General features: G+C 41.1%; 1 long non-coding RNA gene across 1 annotated transcript; it reads right to left on the reverse strand.

Moving 5' to 3' along the window:
* Positions 1-21,261: 21,261 nt before the first annotated feature.
* Positions 21,262-23,225, reverse strand: LOC129423409 (uncharacterized). The gene is made up of 5 exons (XR_012367439.1): positions 23,012-23,225; positions 22,748-22,832; positions 22,255-22,335; positions 21,567-21,624; positions 21,262-21,445 (listed from the first exon to the last, which is right to left on the reverse strand). It is a non-coding gene; the product is annotated as an uncharacterized lncRNA (long non-coding RNA).
* Positions 23,226-23,576: the final 351 nt, after the last annotated feature.

Raw genomic sequence — 23,576 nt, forward strand, 5'->3', positions numbered from 1 at the left:
ACTAACGTGGCATTTATGTACATAATAGCATGTCTGAGCCGTGTTCCGATTAATGGGAGTGGCTTGCAGAGCTGTGCATTGTGGTGTATAGTGGCAGTTGTAGTTTTTCAAACAAATGTGCTCTAAAGTCACATTTTGTCTTTTCTCTGTCAAATAGGCACAAAATTCTACATTTATGTTACATTTTGACTACAAATATGACTTACTTTCCATAAAGATTAATGTTCCTATCGGTGAAATGGCCCTTTAACATTAACATACCCAAAATAACAATACCCCTTTAACAAAAATAAATGGACTCGCCAACCTTCGGGTGTACTGCGCCGGCGCGGCGCACTTTGATGACGTCATAAGCGTGCGCCGCTCGATCACTCGGGTTTGCCGGCGCAGCGTGTCAATCCGAAGGCAGCTAACCAAAACAAACAAACAAACAAAACAGCGGGTGTGCAAAGACAATGTGTGTGTATGAAGGGTCCAAGTTATGGATGATAACAGAGGGGAAGAGTGGTATGTAAACATGTCCATGTGCCATCAGAGTGTGCGTGCACTCACAGCTTTGACAGCCGGGGGAAACGGGATGGATTATGAAAGGTAAGTGAATGCGATGTGTGTATGTGTGTGTGTGTGTGGTTGCCAGTAATGATTACCCAGCGGGGAGGGCTAGGTCTCCTCCATCACATTATCCCCCCCCCTCTCTAAGCCGCGCAATGGCCGGGAACCGAGACAGGTAGTCGGCGACCACGTTCTGCTTTCCAGGACGATGCCGCACCTTGAAATTATAGGGCTGTAGGCTGAGGTACCATCTTGTGACCCTGGAGTTTCGGTCCTTCATGGAGTGGATCCACGTTAATGCTCTGTGGTCTGTCTCCAAGTCAAACTCCCGTCCCAAGAGGTAATATCGGAGACTTTCTAGGGCCCACCTTATGGCGAGGCATTCCTTCTCCACTGCAGAGTAACGTGTTTCTCGTGGCAGCAGTTTCCGGCTGAGGTAGGTGACAGGCCTTTCTTCTCCTGTTGCTCCCTGTAACTGAACTGCTCCCAGGCCTGTCGCCGAGGCATCCACCTGTACGAGGAACCGCTGGGTAAAGTCTGGACTTTGCAGCACAGGATCAGCACATATGTGACCAGTCACGGAAAGTAGGGACACAAGTCGGATCTGGGCCATTTTGAGTTATTCACAGATTCTGAAAGTGCAGTTTCTAAGCTTTCCAACGATGTGTAACACATGGAAATCTGATAACATATGGAGAAGTTGTGGCCATTTGAATATAGGAACTCAGAAATACTCAAACCGAGAAAATCGAGACGAAAGGGTCTCTTCTTTCCACTGGGGGAGACAATAGGGCTCATTTACATCTCATTAAGCTAAGCCATACCCCCTGTAAAGCCGTTTTGAGATAGAGATGTTCTAGCATCATATGTAGTATTTTATGACAGAAGTCCAAATGACAACATGCAAAAATAAACACGACTTTTTACCTTTGTGTTGATCACAAGTCGAATCCAGTCTGTTTCAGATTATCCAATGACCATTTTGTCCACAAATGTGTATAATCCGTGAAATATAGATGTGTAGTCTATATTGTTTACATCAGATTTCGCATGAATGTCTAGTAATACAACATAATATACAATCTGAGGACTATTTACATCGTAACATGTAAGGGTATATGAATACACTCCATTAAACACATGAACCCGCCTTCAAAGTTTTTATTTAAAATAGGTAGTATAACAGATCATCCAAACAGCGCCGTCGAAAACGTGACGTCCTTTAGAGACGTTACCAATCGCTCGCTCGTTCCTCCATCAGCCAATGACTTCATGGAAAATATTGATAGACAAAACATGTAGCCAATTATATAACGAATTCAGCAATCTCTGTGTAACTTCTGTGGGTTTGGACTCATGCTGCGCTGCAGTAACTGACAAAGAGATGACGACAAAGTACCGCGAGAGCGACTCGGAATTAAACTACTCAGTAAGATTTCTTGAAGAGCTCTCGCGGTACTCTGACGTCATCCGACTGCGGCGCCGCATAAAGTCACGCGGCGGACGTACAATGCGGCTGACTGTTATTGGTTCCGCCCCAGCTTCTTTTATTTTTCTTTTGTTTTGTGCGCCCGAGCTTTACAGTCTGGGGAGACACACGCTATAAGCTTGAAAAAACAACAACAACTTAGCAAACATATCTGAGGAACAGGGCAGCCGCGTCACTACAGTCACGTGACTTCACGCTCGAGCTGGAAGAGAAGACAATGCTGAATAAAGTCGTAATTCTGCTATTTTTGGACCAAACTGTATTTTCGATGGTTCAACACAATCTAACTGACCCACTGATGTCACATGGACTACTTTGATGATGTTTTTATTACCTTTCTGGACATGGAAACCATACATAGATTTTCAATGAAGGGGACAGAAAGCTCTCGGACTAAATCTAACGTTAAAACATCTTAAACTGTGTTCCGAAGATGAACGGAGGGCTTCCGAGTTTAGAACGACACAAGGGTGAGTCATTAATTACATTATTTTCATTTTTGGGCGAACTATCCTTATGTAGTAGTCACGCTGTTCCCTTTGGGGGCGGAGGCGAAAACACAAGCTTATACAGTATGTAAATATACACAGACAATGACGCCCCCGCTGCACGCTAGAATCATTGGAAAAACAAGCCTATTTTAACCGCAAAATGTACGCTTTTAAATATACAAAAACTGCTATCTCAAACGTGGAGAGGCTTCTTCGTGATCTCAACTAACAGATTCTGCAATAAAACGAAAATCACAAATTTTGAAAAAAAAACTTTGTTTCTCATTTTCTTGGAACTTGTGCTGCCGACTTGTGTCCCTACTTTCCGTGACGGGTCACATATCCTCTCCTTCAACTTGACAAAGGCATTCTCGCAGTCCTCCGTCCAAGGTATTGGATTCTTGATCCCTTTTGCAAGCAGGTTTGTGAGTGGCACTGCTAGAATGGTGAAGTCTGATACAAATCTTCGGTACCAGCCGATCAGTCCCAAGAAAGACCTCACCTTCTTCTTTGTCGTGGGTCTGGGGCTCCTCCTTATGGCTTCCACTTTGTCCACCTGAGGACGCAGCTGTCCATTTCCCAGGTGGTATCCCAAGTATCTTGCTTCCTGCCTTGCCCACTCACACTTGTCCACGTTTAGGGTCAATCCTGCATTCTGGATCTTTTGTAGGGTGCTCTTTAAGTGTTGCAGATGCTCACCCCTGTAGTTGCTGTAGATGACCACATCATCCAAATAGGCAGCAGACCAACCTTCACAGCCTTGTAGCACTCGGTCCATCAGCCTCTGAAAGGTCGCTGGCGCCCCATGCAGGCCAAATGGTAAAACCGTGAATTGGTGCAGCCCAAGTGGTGTCCTAAAAGCTGTGTACGGTTGTGATGCTGGGTCTAGGGGTACCTGCCAGTATCCCTTGCAGAGATCCAAGGTTGTAATGTATTTAGCCTTCCCGATCCTCTCCAGCAGATCATCAATCCGAGGCATCGGGTAAGCATCAAACTGAGACATGCATTCAGCCTCCTAAAGTCTATGCAGATTCTCAGTGTTCCATCTTTCTTCGGGACGATGACCACTGGACTGCACCATTCACTGGTCGAGGGCTCAATCATACCAAGCTCCATCATCAGCTCAACCTCCTTCTTCAGTGGGTCCACAAGCCGTTCAGGTACCCGGTAAGGCCGTTGTCTTGATGGTGTTGGGTTGCTCAGATGTATGTAATGTTGAGCCAACTCAGTCCGCCCAGGCCTCTGGCAGAAGAGAGCTGGGAACTGTGAATGCGATGTGTGTATGTGTGTGTGTGTGGTTGCCAGTAATGATTACCCAGCGGGGAGGGCTAGGTCTCCTCCATCACATTATCCCCCCCCCCTCTTTAAGCCGCGCAATGGCCGGGAACCGAGACAGGTAGTCGGCGACCACGTTCTGCTTTCCAGGACGATGCCGCACCTTGAAATTATAGGGCTGTAGGCTGAGGTACCATCTTGTGACCCTGGAGTTTCGGTCCTTCATGGAGTGGATCCACGTTAATGCTCTGTGGTCTGTCTCCAAGTCAAACTCCCGTCCCAAGAGGTAATATCGGAGACTTTCTAGGGCCCACTTTATGGCGAGGCATTCCTTCTCCACTGCAGAGTAACGTGTTTCTCGTGGCAGCAGTTTCCGGCTGAGGTAGGTGACAGGCCTTTCTTCTCCTGTTGCTCCCTGTAACTGAACTGCTCCCAGGCCTGTCGCCGAGGCATCCACCTGTACGAGGAACCGCTGGGTAAAGTCTGGACTTTGCAGCACAGGATCAGCACATATGTGACCAGTCACGGAAAGTAGGGACACAAGTCGGATCTGGGCCATTTTGAGTTATTCACAGATTCTGAAAGTGCAGTTTCTAAGCTTTCCAACGATGTGTAACACATGGAAATCTGATAACATATGGAGAAGTTGTGGCCATTTGAATATAGGAACTCAGAAATACTCAAACCGAGAAAATCGAGACGAAAGGGTCTCTTCTTTCCACTGGGGGAGACAATAGGGCTCATTTACATCTCATTAAGCTAAGCCATACCCCCTGTAAAGCCGTTTTGAGATAGAGATGTTCTAGCATCATATGTAGTATTTTATGACAGAAGTCCAAATGACAACATGCAAAAATAAACACGACTTTTTACCTTTGTGTTGATCACAAGTCGAATCCAGTCTGTTTCAGATTATCCAATGACCATTTTGTCCACAAATGCGTATAATCCGTGAAATATAGATGTGTAGTCTATATTGTTTACATCAGATTTCGCATGAATGTCTAGTAATACAACATAATATACAATCTGAGGACTATTTACATCGTAACATGTAAGGGTATATGAATACACTCCATTAAACACATGAACCCGCCTTCAAAGTTTTTATTTAAAATAGGTAGTATAACAGATCATCCAAACAGCGCCGTCGAAAACGTGACGTCCTTTAGAGACGTTACCAATCGCTCGCTCGTTCCTCCATCAGCCAATGACTTCATGGAAAATATTGATAGACAAAACATGTAGCCAATTATATAACGAATTCAGCAATCTCTGTGTAACTTCTGTGGGTTTGGACTCATGCTGCGCTGCAGTAACTGACAAAGAGATGACGACAAAGTACCGCGAGAGCGACTCGGAATTAAACTACTCAGTAAGATTTCTTGAAGAGCTCTCGCGGTACTCTGACGTCATCCGACTGCGGCGCCGCATAAAGTCACGCGGCGGACGTACAATGCGGCTGACTGTTATTGGTTCCGCCCCAGCTTCTTTTATTTTTCTTTTGTTTTGTGCGCCCGAGCTTTACAGTCTGGGGAGACACACGCTATAAGCTTGAAAAAACAACAACAACTTAGCAAACATATCTGAGGAACAGGTCAGCCGCGTCACTACAGTCACGTGACTTCACGCTCGAGCTGGAAGAGAAGACAATGCTGAATAAAGTCGTAATTCTGCTATTTTTGGACCAAACTGTATTTTCGATGGTTCAACACAATCTAACTGACCCACTGATGTCACATGGACTACTTTGATGATGTTTTTATTACCTTTCTGGACATGGAAACCATACATAGATTTTCAATGAAGGGGACAGAAAGCTCTCGGACTAAATCTAACGTTAAAACATCTTAAACTGTGTTCCGAAGATGAACGGAGGTCTTCCGAGTTTAGAACGACATAAGGGTGAGTCATTAATGACATTATCTTCATTTTTGGGCGAACTATCCTTATTTAGTAGTCACGCTGTTCCCTTTGGGGGCGGAGGCGAAAACACAAGCTTATACAGTATGTAAATATACACAGACAATGACGCCCCCGCTGCATGCTAGAATCTCTGGAAAAACAAGCCTATTTTAACCGCAAAATGTACGCTTTTAAATATACAAAAACTGCTATCTCAAACATGGAGAGGCTTCTTCGTGATCTCAACTAACAGATTCTGCAATAAAACGAAAATCACAAATTTTGAAAAAAAAACTTTGTTTCTCATTTTCTCGGAACTTGTGCTGCCGACTTGTGTCCCTACTTTCCGTGACGGGTCACATATCCTCTCCTTCAACTTGACAAAGGCATTCTCGCAGTCCTCCGTCCAAGGTATTGGATTCTTGATCCCTTTTGCAAGCAGGTTTGTGAGTGGCACTGCTAGAGTGGTGAAGTCTGATACAAATCTTCGGTACCAGCCGATCAGTCCCAAGAAAGACCTCACCTTCTTCTTTGTCGTGGGTCTGGGGCTCCTCCTTATGGCTTCCACTTTGTCCACCTGAGGACGCAGCTGTCCATTTCCCAGGTGGTATCCCAAGTATCTTGCTTCCTGCCTTGCCCACTCACACTTGTCCACGTTTAGGGTCAATCCTGCATTCTGGATCTTCTGTAGGGTGCTCTTTAAATGTTGCAGATGCTCACCCCAGGAGTTGCTGTAGATGACCACATCATCCAAATAAGCAGCAGACCAACCTTCACAGCCTTGTAGCACTCGGTCTATCAGCCTCTGAAAGGTCGCTGGCGCCCCATGCAGGCCAAATGGTAAAACCGTGAATTGGTGCAGCCCAAGTGGTGTCCTAAAAGCTGTGTACGGTTGTGATGCTGGGTCTAGGGGTACCTGCCAGTATCCCTTGCAGAGATCCAAGGTTGTAATGTATTTAGCCTTCCCGATCCTCTCCAGCAGATCATCAATCCGAGGCATCGGGTAAGCATCAAACTGAGACTGTGCATTCAGCCTCCTAAAGTCTATACAGATTCTCAGTGTTCCATCCTTCTTCGGGACGATGACCACTGGACTGCACCATTCACTGGTCGAGGGCTGGTCGAGCCAATTATATAACGAATTCAGCAATCTCTGTGTAACTTCTGTGGGTTTGGACTCATGCTGCGCTGCAGTAACTGACAAAGAGATGACGACAAAGTACTGCGAGAGCGACTCGGAATTAAACTACTCAGTAAGATTTCTTGAAGAGCTCTCGCGGTACTCTGACGTCATCCGACTGCGGTGCCGCATAAAGTCACGCGGTGGACGTACAATGCGGCTGACTGTTATTGGTTCCGCCCCAGCTTCTTTTATTTTTCTTTTGTTTTGTGCGCCCGAGCTTTACAGTCTGGGGAGACACACGCTATAAGCTTGAAAAAACAACAACAACTTAGCAAACATATCTGAGGAACAGGGCAGCCGCGTCACTACAGTCACGTGACTTCACGCTCGAGCTGGAAGAGAAGACAATGCTGAATAAAGTCGTAATTCTGCTATTTTTGGACCAAACTGTATTTTCGATGGTTCAACACAATCGTACTGACCCACTGATGTCACATGGACTACTTTGATGATGTTTTTATTACCTTTCTGGACATGGAAACCATACATAGATTTTCAATGGAGGAGACAGAAAGCTCTCGGACTAAATCTAACGTTAAAACATCTTAAACTGTGTTCCGAAGATGAACGGAGGTCTTCCGAGTTTAGAACGACATAAGGGTGAGTCATTAATGACATTATTTTCATTTTTGGGCGAACTATCCTTATTTAGTAGTCACGCTGTTCCCTTTGGGGGCGGAGGCGAAAACACAAGCTTATACAGTATGTAAATATACACAGACAATGACGCCCCCGCTGCATGCTAGAATCTCTGGAAAAACAAGCCTATTTTAACCGCAAAATGTACGCTTTTAAATATACAAAAACTGCTATCTCAAACATGGAGAGGCTTCTTCGTGATCTCAACTAACAGATTCTGCAATAAAACGAAAATCACAAATTTTGAAAAAAAAACTTTGTTTCTCATTTTCTCGGAACTTGTGCTGCCGACTTGTGTCCCTACTTTCCGTGACGGGTCACATATCCTCTCCTTCAACTTGACAAAGGCATTCTCGCAGTCCTCCGTCCAAGGTATTGGATTCTTGATCCCTTTTGCAAGCAGGTTTGTGAGTGGCACTGCTAGAATGGTGAAGTCTGATACAAATCTTCGGTACCAGCCGATCAGTCCCAAGAAAGACCTCACCTTCTTCTTTGTCGTGGGTCTGGGGCTCCTCCTTATGGCTTCCACTTTGTCCACCTGAGGACGCAGCTGTCCATTTCCCAGGTGGTATCCCAAGTATCTTGCTTCCTGCCTTGCCCACTCACACTTGTCCACGTTTAGGGTCAATCCTGCATTCTGGATCTTCTGTAGGGTGCTCTTTAAATGTTGCAGATGCTCACCCCAGGAGTTGCTGTAGATGACCACATCATCCAAATAAGCAGCAGACCAACCTTCACAGCCTTGTAGCACTCGGTCTATCAGCCTCTGAAAGGTCGCTGGCGCCCCATGCAGGCCAAATGGTAAAACCGTGAATTGGTGCAGCCCAAGTGGTGTCCTAAAAGCTGTGTACGGTTGTGATGCTGGGTCTAGGGGTACCTGCCAGTATCCCTTGCAGAGATCCAAGGTTGTAATGTATTTAGCCTTCCCGATCCTCTCCAGCAGATCATCAATCCGAGGCATCGGGTAAGCATCAAACTGAGACTGTGCATTCAGCCTCCTAAAGTCTATACAGATTCTCAGTGTTCCATCCTTCTTCGGGACGATGACCACTGGACTGCACCATTCACTGGTCGAGGGCTCAATCACACCAAGCTCCATCATCAGCTCCACCTCCTTCTTCAGTGGGTCCACAAGCCGTTCAGGTACCCGGTAAGGCCGTTGTCTTGATGGTGTTGGGTTGCTCAGATGTATGTAATGTTGAGCCAACTCAGTCCGCCCAGGCCTCTGGCAGAAGAGAGCTGGGAACTGATCTAGGAGGTACTGCAGGTCTTTACGCTGGAGGTCCTCTAGGTGACTCAGATCCACCACAGACGCTCCTCTCTTGGCTATCGACTCTGCAGGCTCTTCCTCCACACAGTCCACCTCTTGTACCATCAATGATGTTTCTGGTGCTTCCTTACCGGCTGGCTCTCTCCACTCTTTTAGCAGGTTGACGTGATATGTCTGCTTGGTCTTCCCCTTGTCTGGATGGTGTATCTCATAGGTCACCGGTCCCATTCTTCGGATCACCCTGTATGGTCCTTGCCACTTGGTCAACAACTTATTGGCCGATGTCGGCAACAGGAGTAGTACCTTCTGTCCAGGTAGGAACTCTCGTTTTCGTGCATATTTGTCGTACCATAATTTCTGCTTCTTCTGTGCCTCTTGTAGGTTCTCCTTCGCCTCCTCTCGGTATTGCTCAAGCCGATCTCTCATCTCCAGTACGTACTGTACTATCCCCTTCTCCTCAGCTCCACTTGTAGTGCCTTCCCATCCTTTCCTCAGAAGGTCTAATGGTCCTTGCACCTGCTAGCCATATAGGAGTTCAAAGGGCGAGAATCCTGTTGATGCTTGGGGAACCTCTCTGTAAGCGAACAGAACAAACGGTAGCCACTTGTCCCAGTCTTTACCTGTGTCGTCAACAAACTTCCTCAGCATGTTCTTCAGAGTCTGGTTGAATCTTTCAACCAGTCCGTCGGTTTGTGGATGATATGGGGTTGTTCTGATTGCTTTGATGCCTAGCTGGCGATTCAGTTGACCCATCAGCTTCGATGTGAAGTTCGTCCCTTGGTCTGTGAGAATCTCCTCTGGAATACCAACCCTAGAAAACAACTGTACCAGAGCCTGGATGACCTTCGGTGTGGTAATAGACCGAAGAGGGAATGCTTCTGGGTACCTTGTAGCGTAATCGCTGACCACCAAGATGTACTGATTTCCACTGCTGCTCTTCTCCAAGGGGCATACGATGTCCATTGCTATGCGCCTGAAAGGAGCAGAGATCACAGGGAGAGGTTGCAGGGGTGCTCGACCCCGCTGGGATACAATACTGGTCTTCTGACAGATGGCACATGTATTGCAGTATGTCTGTACATCAGTGTATAATGTGGGCCAGTGAAAAAGTGAACAGATGCGTGCATGTGTTTTCTGTTGGCCAAGGTGACCGGACCAGGGGACTGTGTGTGCAAGATGTAATACCATAGGGCGACAACATGTGGGGAGAATCAAACGTGTTACATCATTAGTTTGTAAATATAACACATCATTCAACACCACATATTTCTCATTGCACACATTATCATTTTTCCCACATTCAACCTTTTCAAACAATGGTTTTAATGTTACATCACCCCTTTGCAAAGCAACAATATTCTCTGGGATCTCCCAGCCATCAACACTGAGACCTTCCACTGAAGATTCAGCGACTGGTGTACCCAGGTACTTTTCAAACCGCCGTTGTTGGCGTGACTTTCTGGGGCCCTTGGTTCCACCCTGCAGCAGACTATCATCAAAGTCTGGCAGTGGTTGGAGACCTGCCTTAGCTTGGGCTCTGGTTAACACAGGACATGACAGGTTAACAATGGCATCCTCATAAACATTTACATTCTTGGTTGGTAACAGATCATATATGACAGGTATATCTCTACCAAGAATCATGTCAGCAGGTAAATTCTCAACTATTGCAACAGTCAATAGAAACATTTGATCAGAAATACCCACAGTAACTTCAGCTTGAGGATACTGCTTAATATCCCCATGAACACATTGCACAGATGTTGTCATCAGATAATCAACATTATGAACATAACATGTTTTAATTAGGGATATAGAACTCCCAGTGTCCACAAGTGCCTGTAAGGTTTGTCCATTAATAGTCACATCACAACAATTTTTCAGGTTCCCAACAGAGTCTCGTACATTGTCCCCTTCCCTTGGAACGTAACAATAACCAGTCAATTTTGCCTTTCGTGCAGGGCAGACAGTTGCTTTGTGACCCGACTGCTGGCAATAGAAACAAATCAACCCCTTCCCCAATGATGGGTGTTGTCCCTGGGTGCTCGTATGCTCCACACCACTTCTCTGAGCCACAGCATCAGTATTACTTTGTGTGAAAGTGCGTACAGTACCTTTGGGGGTTTGAGTGCGAGGACCACCACGGTGAGCATTCAAGTACCTGCCAGCTTCGCCGCCTCCAGTCCTGATCTTGGCTCCTGCTCCTTCACCCACGTGCGTGCATCGTAGGGCAGAACCCTGAGCAGCTGCTCGAGGATGACGATCTCGCCGATCTCCTCCTTTGTGTGATCCTCCAGCCGCACCCAACGATTGAAGAGGTTCTTCAGCCGGTTATATGACTCTGTGGGCGAATCACCAGCAGGAACTGTAGCAGCCCGGAACCGTTGACGATATGTCTCAGCCGAGACGTCAAACTTAGCCAGAAGTGCCTCCCTCAGATCAGAGTACTGCTCCGCCTGGTCCTCGTTTATGGCCAGATACGCCTCCAACGCCTGCCCTGTCAGCAGCGGTACCAGACGACAACTCCACTCCTTCTGAGGCCACCTCCATGTCTTAGCAAGACGCTCGAACCGCCGAAGATAACTCTCGATGTCCTCCCCTTGTTGAAAGACAGCTATCTTCGGCTCTGCCCGTTGTAACGGCTGATTGGGAGCAGGGAATCTCGGAAAGCCTACTTCATGATCTGCATCATAATGACCCGTAACTCTCCGTGCTGCTGGGGTTGGTAGATCCATCCGCAGACTTCCCATGTCCATCGATGACTGAGCAGGAAGTGCAGACTGCATTATGGTCTCCCGCAGACCTCGAAGCTCCAGCATGTGCCGCTCTTCCCTCCGCTCTTGTGCCTCCAAGAACTGGCGCATCAGAGTCACCATCCCATCATTAGCCTTAGACCCTGGTGAGACGGCTTAGGTTGTGGTAAGTTGCGCTTTGGTGATGTACCGGAACGTTCAGTAGGCGATCCCTCGTCCTCCACTGACTCCACAGCGTTCCAGGTCACATCCTCCTCCACTGCCTTCACCTTAGACCGTGCCCGGCCTTTATGCTTACGGGGAGCCATCCCACCGCTGCCACCAACTGTGATAAAGCAAACACCACCAGTTCGCTTTGAGACGTGGGTATGTCTCAAAATACCACAATAACGATGGCTCAAACCGTAAGAGTACTTTCGTACAAGGTGAAGTTTATTTACAGTGTATGAGAAGATAACCAAATGTGATATATTTATATTTACAAGTGCAGACAAAAAAAAACCCAAAGTACCAAATAAACAAACAAAAAGGCAAAATAATGATGAAAACGTATACACAAGCAAATCTCAACAATATATCAGACAACTTCCTCCACTACCACTCACTTTGGTCGACTTGGTAAACAAGTACCTACTGTGAGTCTGGCCTCTCTCTTTATAGGCCAGACTCCTCCCCTAAATCGGGAGCTTAACTCTCAGGTAAGTATAAATTAATTCAAAACCTCCTTCATCTTTAAGGAATTTAAATACACATATTTATCCAAACATAAAAATAACATTTATCTTTTAAAAGATAAATACACATATTAACACATAAATCAAATGCAATAAACACTTAACATTAACATACCCAAAATAACAATACCCCTTTAACAAAAATAAATGTGCTGCGTCCGAAACCGCCTACTACATACGATATAGTACGCGAAAAGCAGTAGGCGAGGCGAGTAGTATGTCCGAATACATAGTATTCGAAAAACAGTATGCAAAAAGTACCCGGATGACCTACTACTTCCGGTTAGATTTTGCAGTGTGCATACGATGGACGCTTCACTATCCCATGATGCCCCGGGAGAGGAGTTATCCAACGAAGAAGACGAGGCATGCGGTTGTTTTCGCGCTGAAATGACATGACGTGATGACGACGTATGTCACGTGATGTAGCAACATGGCGGATGTAGTACGTCCGAATCTCATTCATACTACCGGGATTCATACTATACAGTACCTACTGTTTTAATGCCAAGTAAGTAGGTACTTCATCTAATTCAGTACCTACTATACAGTATGCGGTTTCGGACGCAGCCATGGACTCGCCAACCTTCGGGTGTACTGCGCCGGCGCGGCGCACTTTGATGACGTCATAAGCGCGCGCCGCTCGATCACTCGGGTTTGCCGGCGCAGCGTGTCAATCCGAAGGCAGCTAACCAAAACAAACAAACAAACAAAACAGCGGGTGTGCAAAGACAATGTGTGTGTATGAAGGGTCCAAGTTATGGATGATAACAGAGGGGATGAGTGGTATGTAAACATGTCCATGTGCCATCAGAGTGTGCGTGCACTCACAGCTTTGACAGCCGGGGGAAACGGGATGGATTATGAAAGGTAAGTGAATGCGATGTGTGTATGTGTGTGTGTGTGTGTGGTTGCCAGTAATGATTACCCAGCGGGGAGGGCTAGGTCTCCTCCGTCACAAATATCTTGGTTAGGGAGAGATGCCTACTCGAACCCTGATGCGTTCTTCAAGCTGCAGTCCGATGCTATTGAACTAGCACTATTTTTACAACACTAAGAAGGCTCGACACAACATGAACACTTTGCTTGAAGTATCACCTGGATCTCTACACATGAACACAAGCATTGAGAACATTGTTAGTGTACACAGAGTTTACTAAAAAGAGCTTTTAAACAACTGACTTTGGCTTTATGGTGTCCATTCGCCATCTTTTCCAGACATAAAGAATCGATTTCCAAATGCTAATGAATGAATCTCATATGAGGCTCCTTTTTCAACTAGAAGGCCAATATTGTTTTTCACTTGCGACAAAACAATGAATTATCTGTTTATATGGAACTATGCTTTAGGAGCTATCCATCTTTACTCTCCTCCCTCCTTACGTTGCATTCAGAGATCGATACATCTTGACTTGCAAGGTGGCGACGAGCGGACACAAAAACAATCAAAGTCAGTTGTTCAAAACCTTCTTATTAGTAAACTCTGTGTACACAAACAATGCTGTGTCTCTACACGTGAACTCGAGCATTGAAAACAAAGTATCATGTTGGGTCAAGCCTTCCTATTGTTTTAAAAATAGTGATTTTGATGCTCACAACATTGAAGGCATAGCTTTTAGTTCTTTTGCAACCACTTTTTGAGATGTGGGTGACGTCAGCTGATATTCATGAATAAACAACCCACACAAGACATTTATCCTTACCGGGTGTCCACATAAAACAAACACTCAAGAGTCACACATCATCTTGTCCATTATGAATACAAACACTTGAGGAAATAAAATCATGTGTTCAACCTGACAGACTCCAATCAATGGCTCTCATTCACTAAGCATGAAATGTGTCTACAGACGTTTTAATAAACAAATCATGATTCAACAAAGACCTACTAAAATGTATTCTAAATGTACGCAATAATCATGAACAAGACAAAAATAACCCTATATATCCGTGTTATATATTTTATAAATATTTTCCTTGTTTATGATTATTGCGTATGTGTGGTCTAAGTTGTTTTTACAATTTTGCATACATTTAGAAGAAATTTTAGTATGAACGTTTTTGTTGAATCATGATTTGTTTATGAAAACATCTGTACACACATTACACGCATACATTCATGCATATGCATACTTAGTGAATGAGACTCAATGTATTTGAATATGATTTAATCACGGCCGAATCCTCCTCATCAGAAAGAATACAAGAGTTTATATAGGATGGATACATGACAAAGTCACATCATTTATCTCTAATATGATTTATTCTTCATATCTGCAATTCAGTAACTCCTCTCTGTTACCATGCAGACAAAAGCAAATTTAACTTTCTTGATGACCTCAGCTTTAACAAGTCATGGGGTTTAAATTGAAATCATTTAACCACATGTACTTCCTCTATTTCAACACATTTTGTTGTCAAAAGCATACAGTACAAATGTTCAAACTTGTAAGGAAAATACATGTTAGTTATAATTAGTTATGATTCATTTCAATTTCCTTCACAACGTGCAACAAAACTCCTCTGTAAAAATCTCAGAAAATGTAGTTTGGTGTTTCTTTGATGAAATCTTTGCTGAAATTATTGTGTATGAAGAGTTTTCTCCTCGTCGTGTTGTTTTTATAAAGATGATTAAAAACATTGATCCATCATTGACACTGACACACAAATTAATAATGTTTTTATAGATTGAGTGAAATTGATCTTTAAACACTGTAACATCTTTAAATGTAAGATCAGAGTTATGTTATCTCCAGCTGATATTCCTCCTGTAATAGAGGAAGATTTTTACATCAAATACCTGATGAGAATTACAAGTGTGAGTCATGAACTCAATATAGATTTATGAAGAAATGTTCATGTGGTTTAGGACATCTAACACTAATAATTAACTGTGTGATGGATTTATTTGACATTTAAACACACAGTGTCTCAGTTACTGAGGGATTGAAAGAGGAACATTACATGAACAGATGGAGGTTAGAGATTTGTGGACAAACTTTGTAGTTTTGTATAATTCACATTAAGTCTCTGTTCTCTACAGGTTGAGGAGTTGTGATATCACAGATGAAGGTTGTGTTGCTCTGACTTCAGCTCTGAGATCAAACCCATCACACCTGAGAGAACTGGATCTGTCTGATAATAATCTCACAGATTCAGGAGTGAAGCTGATCTCTGATCTAAAAGATGATCCACATTATAAACTACAGACAGTAGAGTGAGTAGAGCTCATTTAAATAAATGTTTAAAGTAAACTCATGCAGTGTCATTTAAATCCTAGAATATAAATATTAGAAATAAATGTAAATTGATCTGCTGCTGTTATAGTCTGTGTATCCTTTAAACCCAACAAACAGAAAATATGAAGTGTACATGAACAACACTTGATGCTTTGTCAGATCAACACAATAAGAATTCAATCTAATGTCTGAGTCTGTTTACTAACTGTGATGTTGAGTTTGTTCACTCCAGGATTTAATACTGTGATCTTACTCTTCTTACACATTATATATGATGTGTGTTAATGGGGTTTGTTTGATAGGCCGACACCTCTATAGTTATGCACACTTGACTAGATGTTCATCTTAAACTCTTTTTATAACAACTTGGTTTTTATTTCATGTTTTAAGCATTATTTATCAAATCATCAGAATACAGACAGAAATAACAACACAAACACAATATATACATAACAGATAAACACAAAGAACAGATGATAAATGATAGAGATGAAGATTAGAAAAAAGAAGAGAAAGTCAACTCTTAAAATCTGATGGACACTTCACACAACTCTCTGTCGAGCTTTGACATTGATGCTGTTTCTCTTTATTTACACGACTGTCAACCTCCAGGACTTTTAAAATAAAGCATCACCTTCATTTTCTTACTGTTTGTGTGTGAACTCATAAAACTGTCAGTGTGTCATTATATTATACTACATACACATCAATACATTCATCTCTTACATTGACATCAAATATTCAGAGGAAATAGATGAAATGTGTTTTTGTATTGTTGTAGCTCATGTGTATGTGATAAACAGATTGTTGACATGTTTATTATGTTGAAGATTTCATTTCTATCACTGACTGACAGCACTAATAGTTTGTTTTTCTATCTCTTCATCTGACACTGATGATGATCTCATATCTGATTGACTTTCTCTTTCTTTTTTATTCAGGATTGATTATCAAATAAGGTAAAGATGTCTGATCTTCAGTATGATCTGCTGGTGAATAAGAAGACACAATAGTGACATCACTTCCTCTTAACCGTATGAGTTGATTATTCAGTACAGGATCTGATCTGTGACTTTATCTAAATCTGACTTTGAAGTGTTGGAGGTAAATCTTCATCCTAACTCAGCTTCTGTCTACACATTTCCTATAAGAGCGATTTATCAGTCAGTGTAAGAGGAGCAAGAAATCTCATAGGATCATAAACTGAAGTAAATACTGACAAGATTCCTCTTCTTCTACACTGTTGGGGTTTTTAACTTCATCTTAAACTGAAATGTGTTCAAGTTCAGCACAACATTGAAGACTCGCAGCTCATTTATCTCTAAATCCAAATATTGGACGTCTTTGCTTTTGTGTTCTTCAGGATCTGACTGCAGGAATTTTTGATGATTATGTGATCAATTACAAAAAAGTTCAGACACTGAATGAAATGTAAATAAAATCACAAAGTTTAATAAAATAATAAACTTGACATTTCAGCCTGGGTCGTTCGCTGTTGATTATCTGCCAGACGCTTTCTGAACGCCAGAGTCAAACTGCGCCATCTAGTGGACAAACACAAACTTTATAATAAATTTACAATAAAACACAACACATTCTATGACTAATTCAAAATAAATGTAAACACAAAACAGTAAATTCATACTCAGTGAACAGTACATTAGGTCATTATTATAATTTGTACAATCTTGAGGTAAAATCCTGAACTTGGAGGCGTTTATGTAGCCTGACGTTGTCATACTCAATTCTAGTCAGAATTTGAGTCTGATACCACTCCATTGAGCTATAATTATGAGGCGTGTCTCAACCGAAAAATTCCTCTGCACTCAATTGGATAGAACTACGACCAATCAGAGCAATGGAGTGTATGTTGAAATTACGTCTTTGCAGCCTGACCGAACTGCTAGTTATTTCGCTACAATGACACATTGTGATTATACTAAGTCTGAGTTAGCGAATGTACATCAACACCTACTATGTTTACAACATTTCGTTTATATCACAACATGAAGTATTTACTAAGTCATGGAGTATGACTATCTCTTACCATTTGTACGTTAGGTGAACTTCATCCACGACGATACCCTACGTCAGGCGCGGAGCTATGGGCGCCCAATCAGAAATGTAAAAAATACTACTCTGTATAGTTAGACATGTATACTACTTTATGTGGTGTAATTTATCTATTGTATGTTATGTTAAAAACAGTAAAATTATAATTAAGCCTGATAACTATTTAAAAACTATTAAAGCAGTTGAATGTTGCGTTATAATGAAATATTCCCCGAGCAGCTTTCAGCCATGATCACTTTGAGAACTTTTTTTGCAAGCAAGTAGAAAACGTATTTTGAATAACAACACGTTATAAATATGTGCTGCGCGCTTTCCTCTCAATAACATAAACACACAACAAATATGACAGCGGGGTAAAAAATAGAAAGAAAACATCTGATCATAGTGATGTTGTTTGATATAGCGATATAGCAGCACTATAAGTCACGCCACGTTTATTGCTACACTTTATACAATATAGCCTATTGCTTTTAAGCAACAAATAGCCTATCATAACAACCTATAAGCCTACTGTGTAATTGAGACATTAATTTAAGAAATGCATTAAAGCAGAAAGACGTGTAGGCTGCGGAAATATAGTGGGTTCACTTCAATCCACACTAGACGTTCTTGGTTTGCTTCTTATTTATTAAATCGAGGCAATTGTTTGATCAAACATTGATTAATATTAAGATACAATTTATACAAAACGAAATTCACTTTAAAGAAAGTCTTTCTACAAAACAAACCTCGCAAAATCGCTTGCCCGACGTCCATTACGGGCTATGGCGAATTCCTGTCGGGCTAAAAAAATGATGCGCCTTGGCCGTCGGGCGGAGGAAAACATATTGTAATGTGTTTGCATTCTCTCAGATTTAGTTAGGTAATTATGTTGTATGTAAATCTTGTTAGCCATTACTATCCTCACTAACAAGTGAAACTGTCAGGAAATGGCATTAAATCCATTATTCCTTTCGTTCACGTCTGATATGCGCGCTCCTCGGCTCCGCTCTTCACGAGTAGGCTTGCTCTTGTGCTCATCAAAAAGTATATTAAATGTTTATTTATTTGTCATTTCGTTTAACCTCAGAGTCTAACATTATTCTAGCAATTCCCTTTTTCTTTCTTTATTTAGTAAGTTAACTTAAATATGTGAGAACGAAAATATATTTTTAGTGATTTGCATGAAGAGAATATGATGTTAGAAGCTTCATTTTAAGCATTTAGTAGCCGTATTTATTTAAACATTTTAATAGGTTATTTAAAAAAGTATAAGGTTTTTTTGGGTTCATTTATATTTCCTGTCACTGTGTGCAGGTTCTTTTTTGTAGGCTATGAGAGCCCAATATTTTTTTTTACCAAAAAGGCTTAATAAATGTCACGTTGCATTACAATTTAAAGTATCAATAATGTCAAAAATGTGACGTGCAGTTCGGGTGTGTGTGTATGCTGTTTAAATTAGTGTTCTGAAGTTTTGACGAATTTTATAGACTTGTTATAGTTTCTTATTCAAAAGTGACACCCATAGATTCAGGCCCACCCGGACTTAATCCATGCCCACCCATATGTCACGTTCTGCATCCGCCACTGCCCTACGTTGGCTTGAAAATATTGGAGCCTAGCATGTCCCTCCACTTATTCAGCAACCACGACTCCGGGCTTCCGAAAAGAAGCTGGCAACGACCGCTAATTATATCCATCTCGTCGTGCACGCTGAGTTGCATCGCCATGATAAGGTTGCCCATTTCAGTTGCGACCAACCTTTGCCGAATCCCATAGGAAGGACGGCAAAAACATAAACAAATGCCCTGCTCGCGTTTCTCTGTTCCTCTTTTAAAATCAATGCTCTGTCGATATCTTTTAGAACAGACTCAATGTCAGAATCCAAACATCTGAACTCTACAGTGGCAGCCATTCAACACACGCGCTCTTTGATGACGTGGTTCATTACGTTACTGTCGTTTATCTGTCAATCATCGTATAAAGCCCGCCCTCACAATTTGATTCGTCGGCCTGTTTTGATATTCTCATAGTAGCTCCTCAACGGTGAATCCCCAGACCGATCTTCCCCGTATTTCAAATCGTGGTGGGCGGGGCTAAGATCGGCTGGCACCCAGGCTAGCGTTTATGTGCTTTGGTTGCTACAATACTCGCTATAGTATTTTACAAGCTTGATAGCATTGTTTGCCTCGTGAATATACAGCATAAATTGGCGATGAGGATAAAGTACGGTATGTGAGAGGAGGAAGACTAGATGAGTATAAAGCAGAAAATGAGTCCTGGTCTGTGTATATTAAACAACAGGAGTTGTTCATGATTTAAATGATGTGGATGATACGAAGCAAATAGTGACTTTGCTGTGGGAGCGTCCACATATGGATTACTACAGAATTTAATTCAGTCTGGAAAGCCAAAGGATAAAACATTTGAAGAAATTGTGATTATTCTTAACATTTTAAACCAAAGCTGTTGATAATAACTGAACGTTTTCAATTTCAGCTCTGTGTTGAATGAAACTGTGTCTCAGTATGTTGTTGAACTCAAACAATGAGTGTAGAAATGTTACTTTGGTTTAAGTTTGGATGAGTCTCTATGTGATCGTTTTATTAGCAGAATTAAAGTGAATCATGTCAATGAAGATTGCTTTCAGAGGACTCACTGAACTTTAAACTCGCACTTGAAGCTCTCAGCATGAAAACAGCCCAGGTGAAAAAGAAATATATTTAAATAGTATTTTTTGGGACATACTTAATATATTTAAAAGCTACTATACTAAATGCATATTAAATGTATTATATTGAACCCACTTCAAATATATTAAATGCATTTCAAGATATATTTAAAGTCAATTTTAATCTATTTGCATTATATTTAATATATTGAAATTGTGTTAAATTGGAACAACTTCAAATATATTTAGTGCAATTTAAGTGTACTTCTTTAAAATTCATTTGAAATGCACTTCTCATACACTTAAAAATACAGTTAGAATACATTTAAAGCTTAATTTAACTGTGCTTTAAGAACACTTTAATAGTACTTCAGCATATTAGAAATATACTAGCATTACATTAATAGAAATGTATTAGCATTACACTACTATTTTATTATAAAGCTGTTTTTAATATTTAAAATGTTATATTAAAATCATTAAATATTAAGACACATACACAGATTTTGAATATAGAACAATTTAATATACTTCATATTGTGTTGTGTACATTACAAAAATATCTAAAGTAAATTAATCAAGCACAGAGACATACATAATCTCTTGACCAAAGAGAAACAATATAAAACAAATATCAGAGAAATGCAATTACAGAGCTACTTCTATCAAATTGAACAACATTAATATTAAATGTATTAATGAAAAGTACACTATGAATATGCAATCACTAAATATTCATAAGCAATGATTATATAATAATCATAATGTAATTCTCTGCATAAAAAGTTACTGAAAAAAATGTTTAAGTGCAATTTAAAGGCAGAGTGCACAATGTTTGAAAAAGGCTTTGGAAAAGGAAATTGGGCCGACTACCAAAACACACTTGTAGCCAACAAGCAGTAAGGGGCGTGTCTACTAACTGACATCCTTGCCAGGGTTGCGTATGTGTGTGGTGGGTCCATCAAAAGAAGGTCCAGATTCCACAGGGGCAGAGGCATGTCTGTCTAGGTAATTTCAAATGTCAACATTGGCTTTCAAAAATTGTGCACTCCGCCTTTAACCAACTTAAGATAAACCTATATAAAGCTGAACCAAAACACAAAACAGTTTAGATGTCACATGTTTAAGTGGAGGGTCACTTCTTCTTGCAATTCAGACACCGTAGTAATTGAAGACTGCTTTATCACACGGTCTGTGAAAAGGAAACAGAATATACCAATTAACCAATAATGAATGAACATTTGGCAATCCATGTTTAAAATAAATTGGCATAGATATGCATGTATGGAAGTTTTGTTAACTTCTCAGTTTACCTTTTAAAGCTTTGACTGTTTCCTCATCAAGCGTGTCAGTTTTATCTGTCAGAGCACTCTACAAGTGGGAATGAAGATAGGATTAGAACAGGCTCATGATATAAAGCAACCTGTGTGTATTACAGGATATGTTTTACATTAATAATTGTGTTTTATTTGAACCTAGATCATTTTCCATTGTTTGTCTATTGTGGTCTTGCAAACTTAAGGTTCACCTCTGTTTAAGGAGATTTAAGGAAATCAGACATGATGCCAAACAGGGCTCCAGACTGCCATCAAATGGTGGCATTTTGCCACCTAAATTTGAGAGTGTGCCACTGAATTTTATATCCAGTCGCACATGTGCGACCAGCAAATTTGACCTTTTTTTGTGATATGACACTGAATTTGAAACAGCACATTGTACTTTCTGAATCTATAATTAAAGTATTTATTAGTAATACAGTATAAATTAGTAGACATGTGAATATTTGGTTAGAATGTCGTTTTACCGTGTGTGCCCCTAAATTTTCTGGTTGCGCCCCTAAAATTTTCAGTTGGGGGCCACTGTGCTCCTAGTAAAAAAAGTTAGTCTGGTGCCCTGCCAAATGGTATATGCAAGGATGACTAGGCCAAGTCCCTTACAGCTTTACAATAAAAAAAAAAAACGTTTTTACAAGAATAATTCAAAAGGACAGAAATTAGCCACCTGGAATGGATGTGTTGCAAACGTTTTTCTTCCGAATCACTCCACATTTGTCCCAATTCAAAAATGTCAATAGCAGTTGATCTGAAAAACAACAGGCAGGTAAATGATGATTAATGATTTGGTTTTCTTTTTAAGAATTACTTACCCCGAGTACAATATAATAAGACAATATAATATAATCAAACCCAGCCTCGGCAGTTTTACAATCTCTCATAAAAGTATCCCTTCTTACAATGTCATTTTTGTGTCCATATGTAATTAGAAATACATTTAAAAATGAACAAAAAGACAATAAGGTTGTCAAGATTGAACTGATATAAACATTAGCCATTGAACATTACTGGAGTTATAATAACCATATGGTCATATCATGGTATTTTCAGGTAAGACAACTCAAACATTCATTTTAAACTAACGTTAGCGTTGCAAGAGAAACATTTGAAAAACTTAAACGTGAACTTTATACGGGAACAGATAGCAACAACAAACTTACCACCAAGAATAAGTCTTTCTATGCGCTGTATCTTCATTTGTTCCCATCTACTTGCGATCTGGTTGGTCATATTTATGTTGCTGTGCTAAAAAAAAGAAAGGTTTTAATGATTTAATGACGTTAGTCAGAAAATAAAGATGTTTAAATTACCACACGCAACACAGACATAACGTTACATAAAGAAGCTAGGTTAAATGTAATGTAATGTTTTACTTATTTAATAGTTAACTAAATAAATAAATGCGAAAATCTGCCATCACTTACCCTCGTGTTGTCTCGTTCATCTCCAAACAAAAAGCGAAATACTTTTTCCCTCGACGTCAGATCCACTAAAACTGCTCACATTTTAAATCGAGTTGTTTTATCTTAGTCCTCTGGTGAAATATGATCGCCGATTAATTAAAAAAAAACGTTTAATGCAGAGTCGCCATCTAATTTAACAGTTTATACGTTTAATGCAAGCAACCGCATGCACCTGTGAACTTCTTCTTCTTCTTCTTCTTCTGTTGTTTAAATGGCGGGTGGCAAACCAACTAAAGGTGCATTTACCGCCACCTACTGGATTGGAGTATGGAGCACTACTTGGTTGTATACATTTAGTGAGGAAAAAAAAATAAAATAAAAATAATAATAATAATAATAATAATAATAATACTATTAATAAACATTTCGTGTTTCCTATTTATATACACTTTGATGAACTACATGCTGTCTGGGTGTTTCCAACCTGTACTTTTAGTTTTTCATTGATCATTTCCACATTAATTCCCTCTATTTCCAAATACTTTTCAGCAGCTCTCACCATGATTTTAATTCTCTCTGTGCGACT

The sequence above is a fragment of the Misgurnus anguillicaudatus genome, chromosome 24, assembly GCF_027580225.2.
Source record: "Misgurnus anguillicaudatus chromosome 24, ASM2758022v2, whole genome shotgun sequence".
Lineage (NCBI taxonomy): Eukaryota > Metazoa > Chordata > Actinopteri > Cypriniformes > Cobitidae > Misgurnus > Misgurnus anguillicaudatus.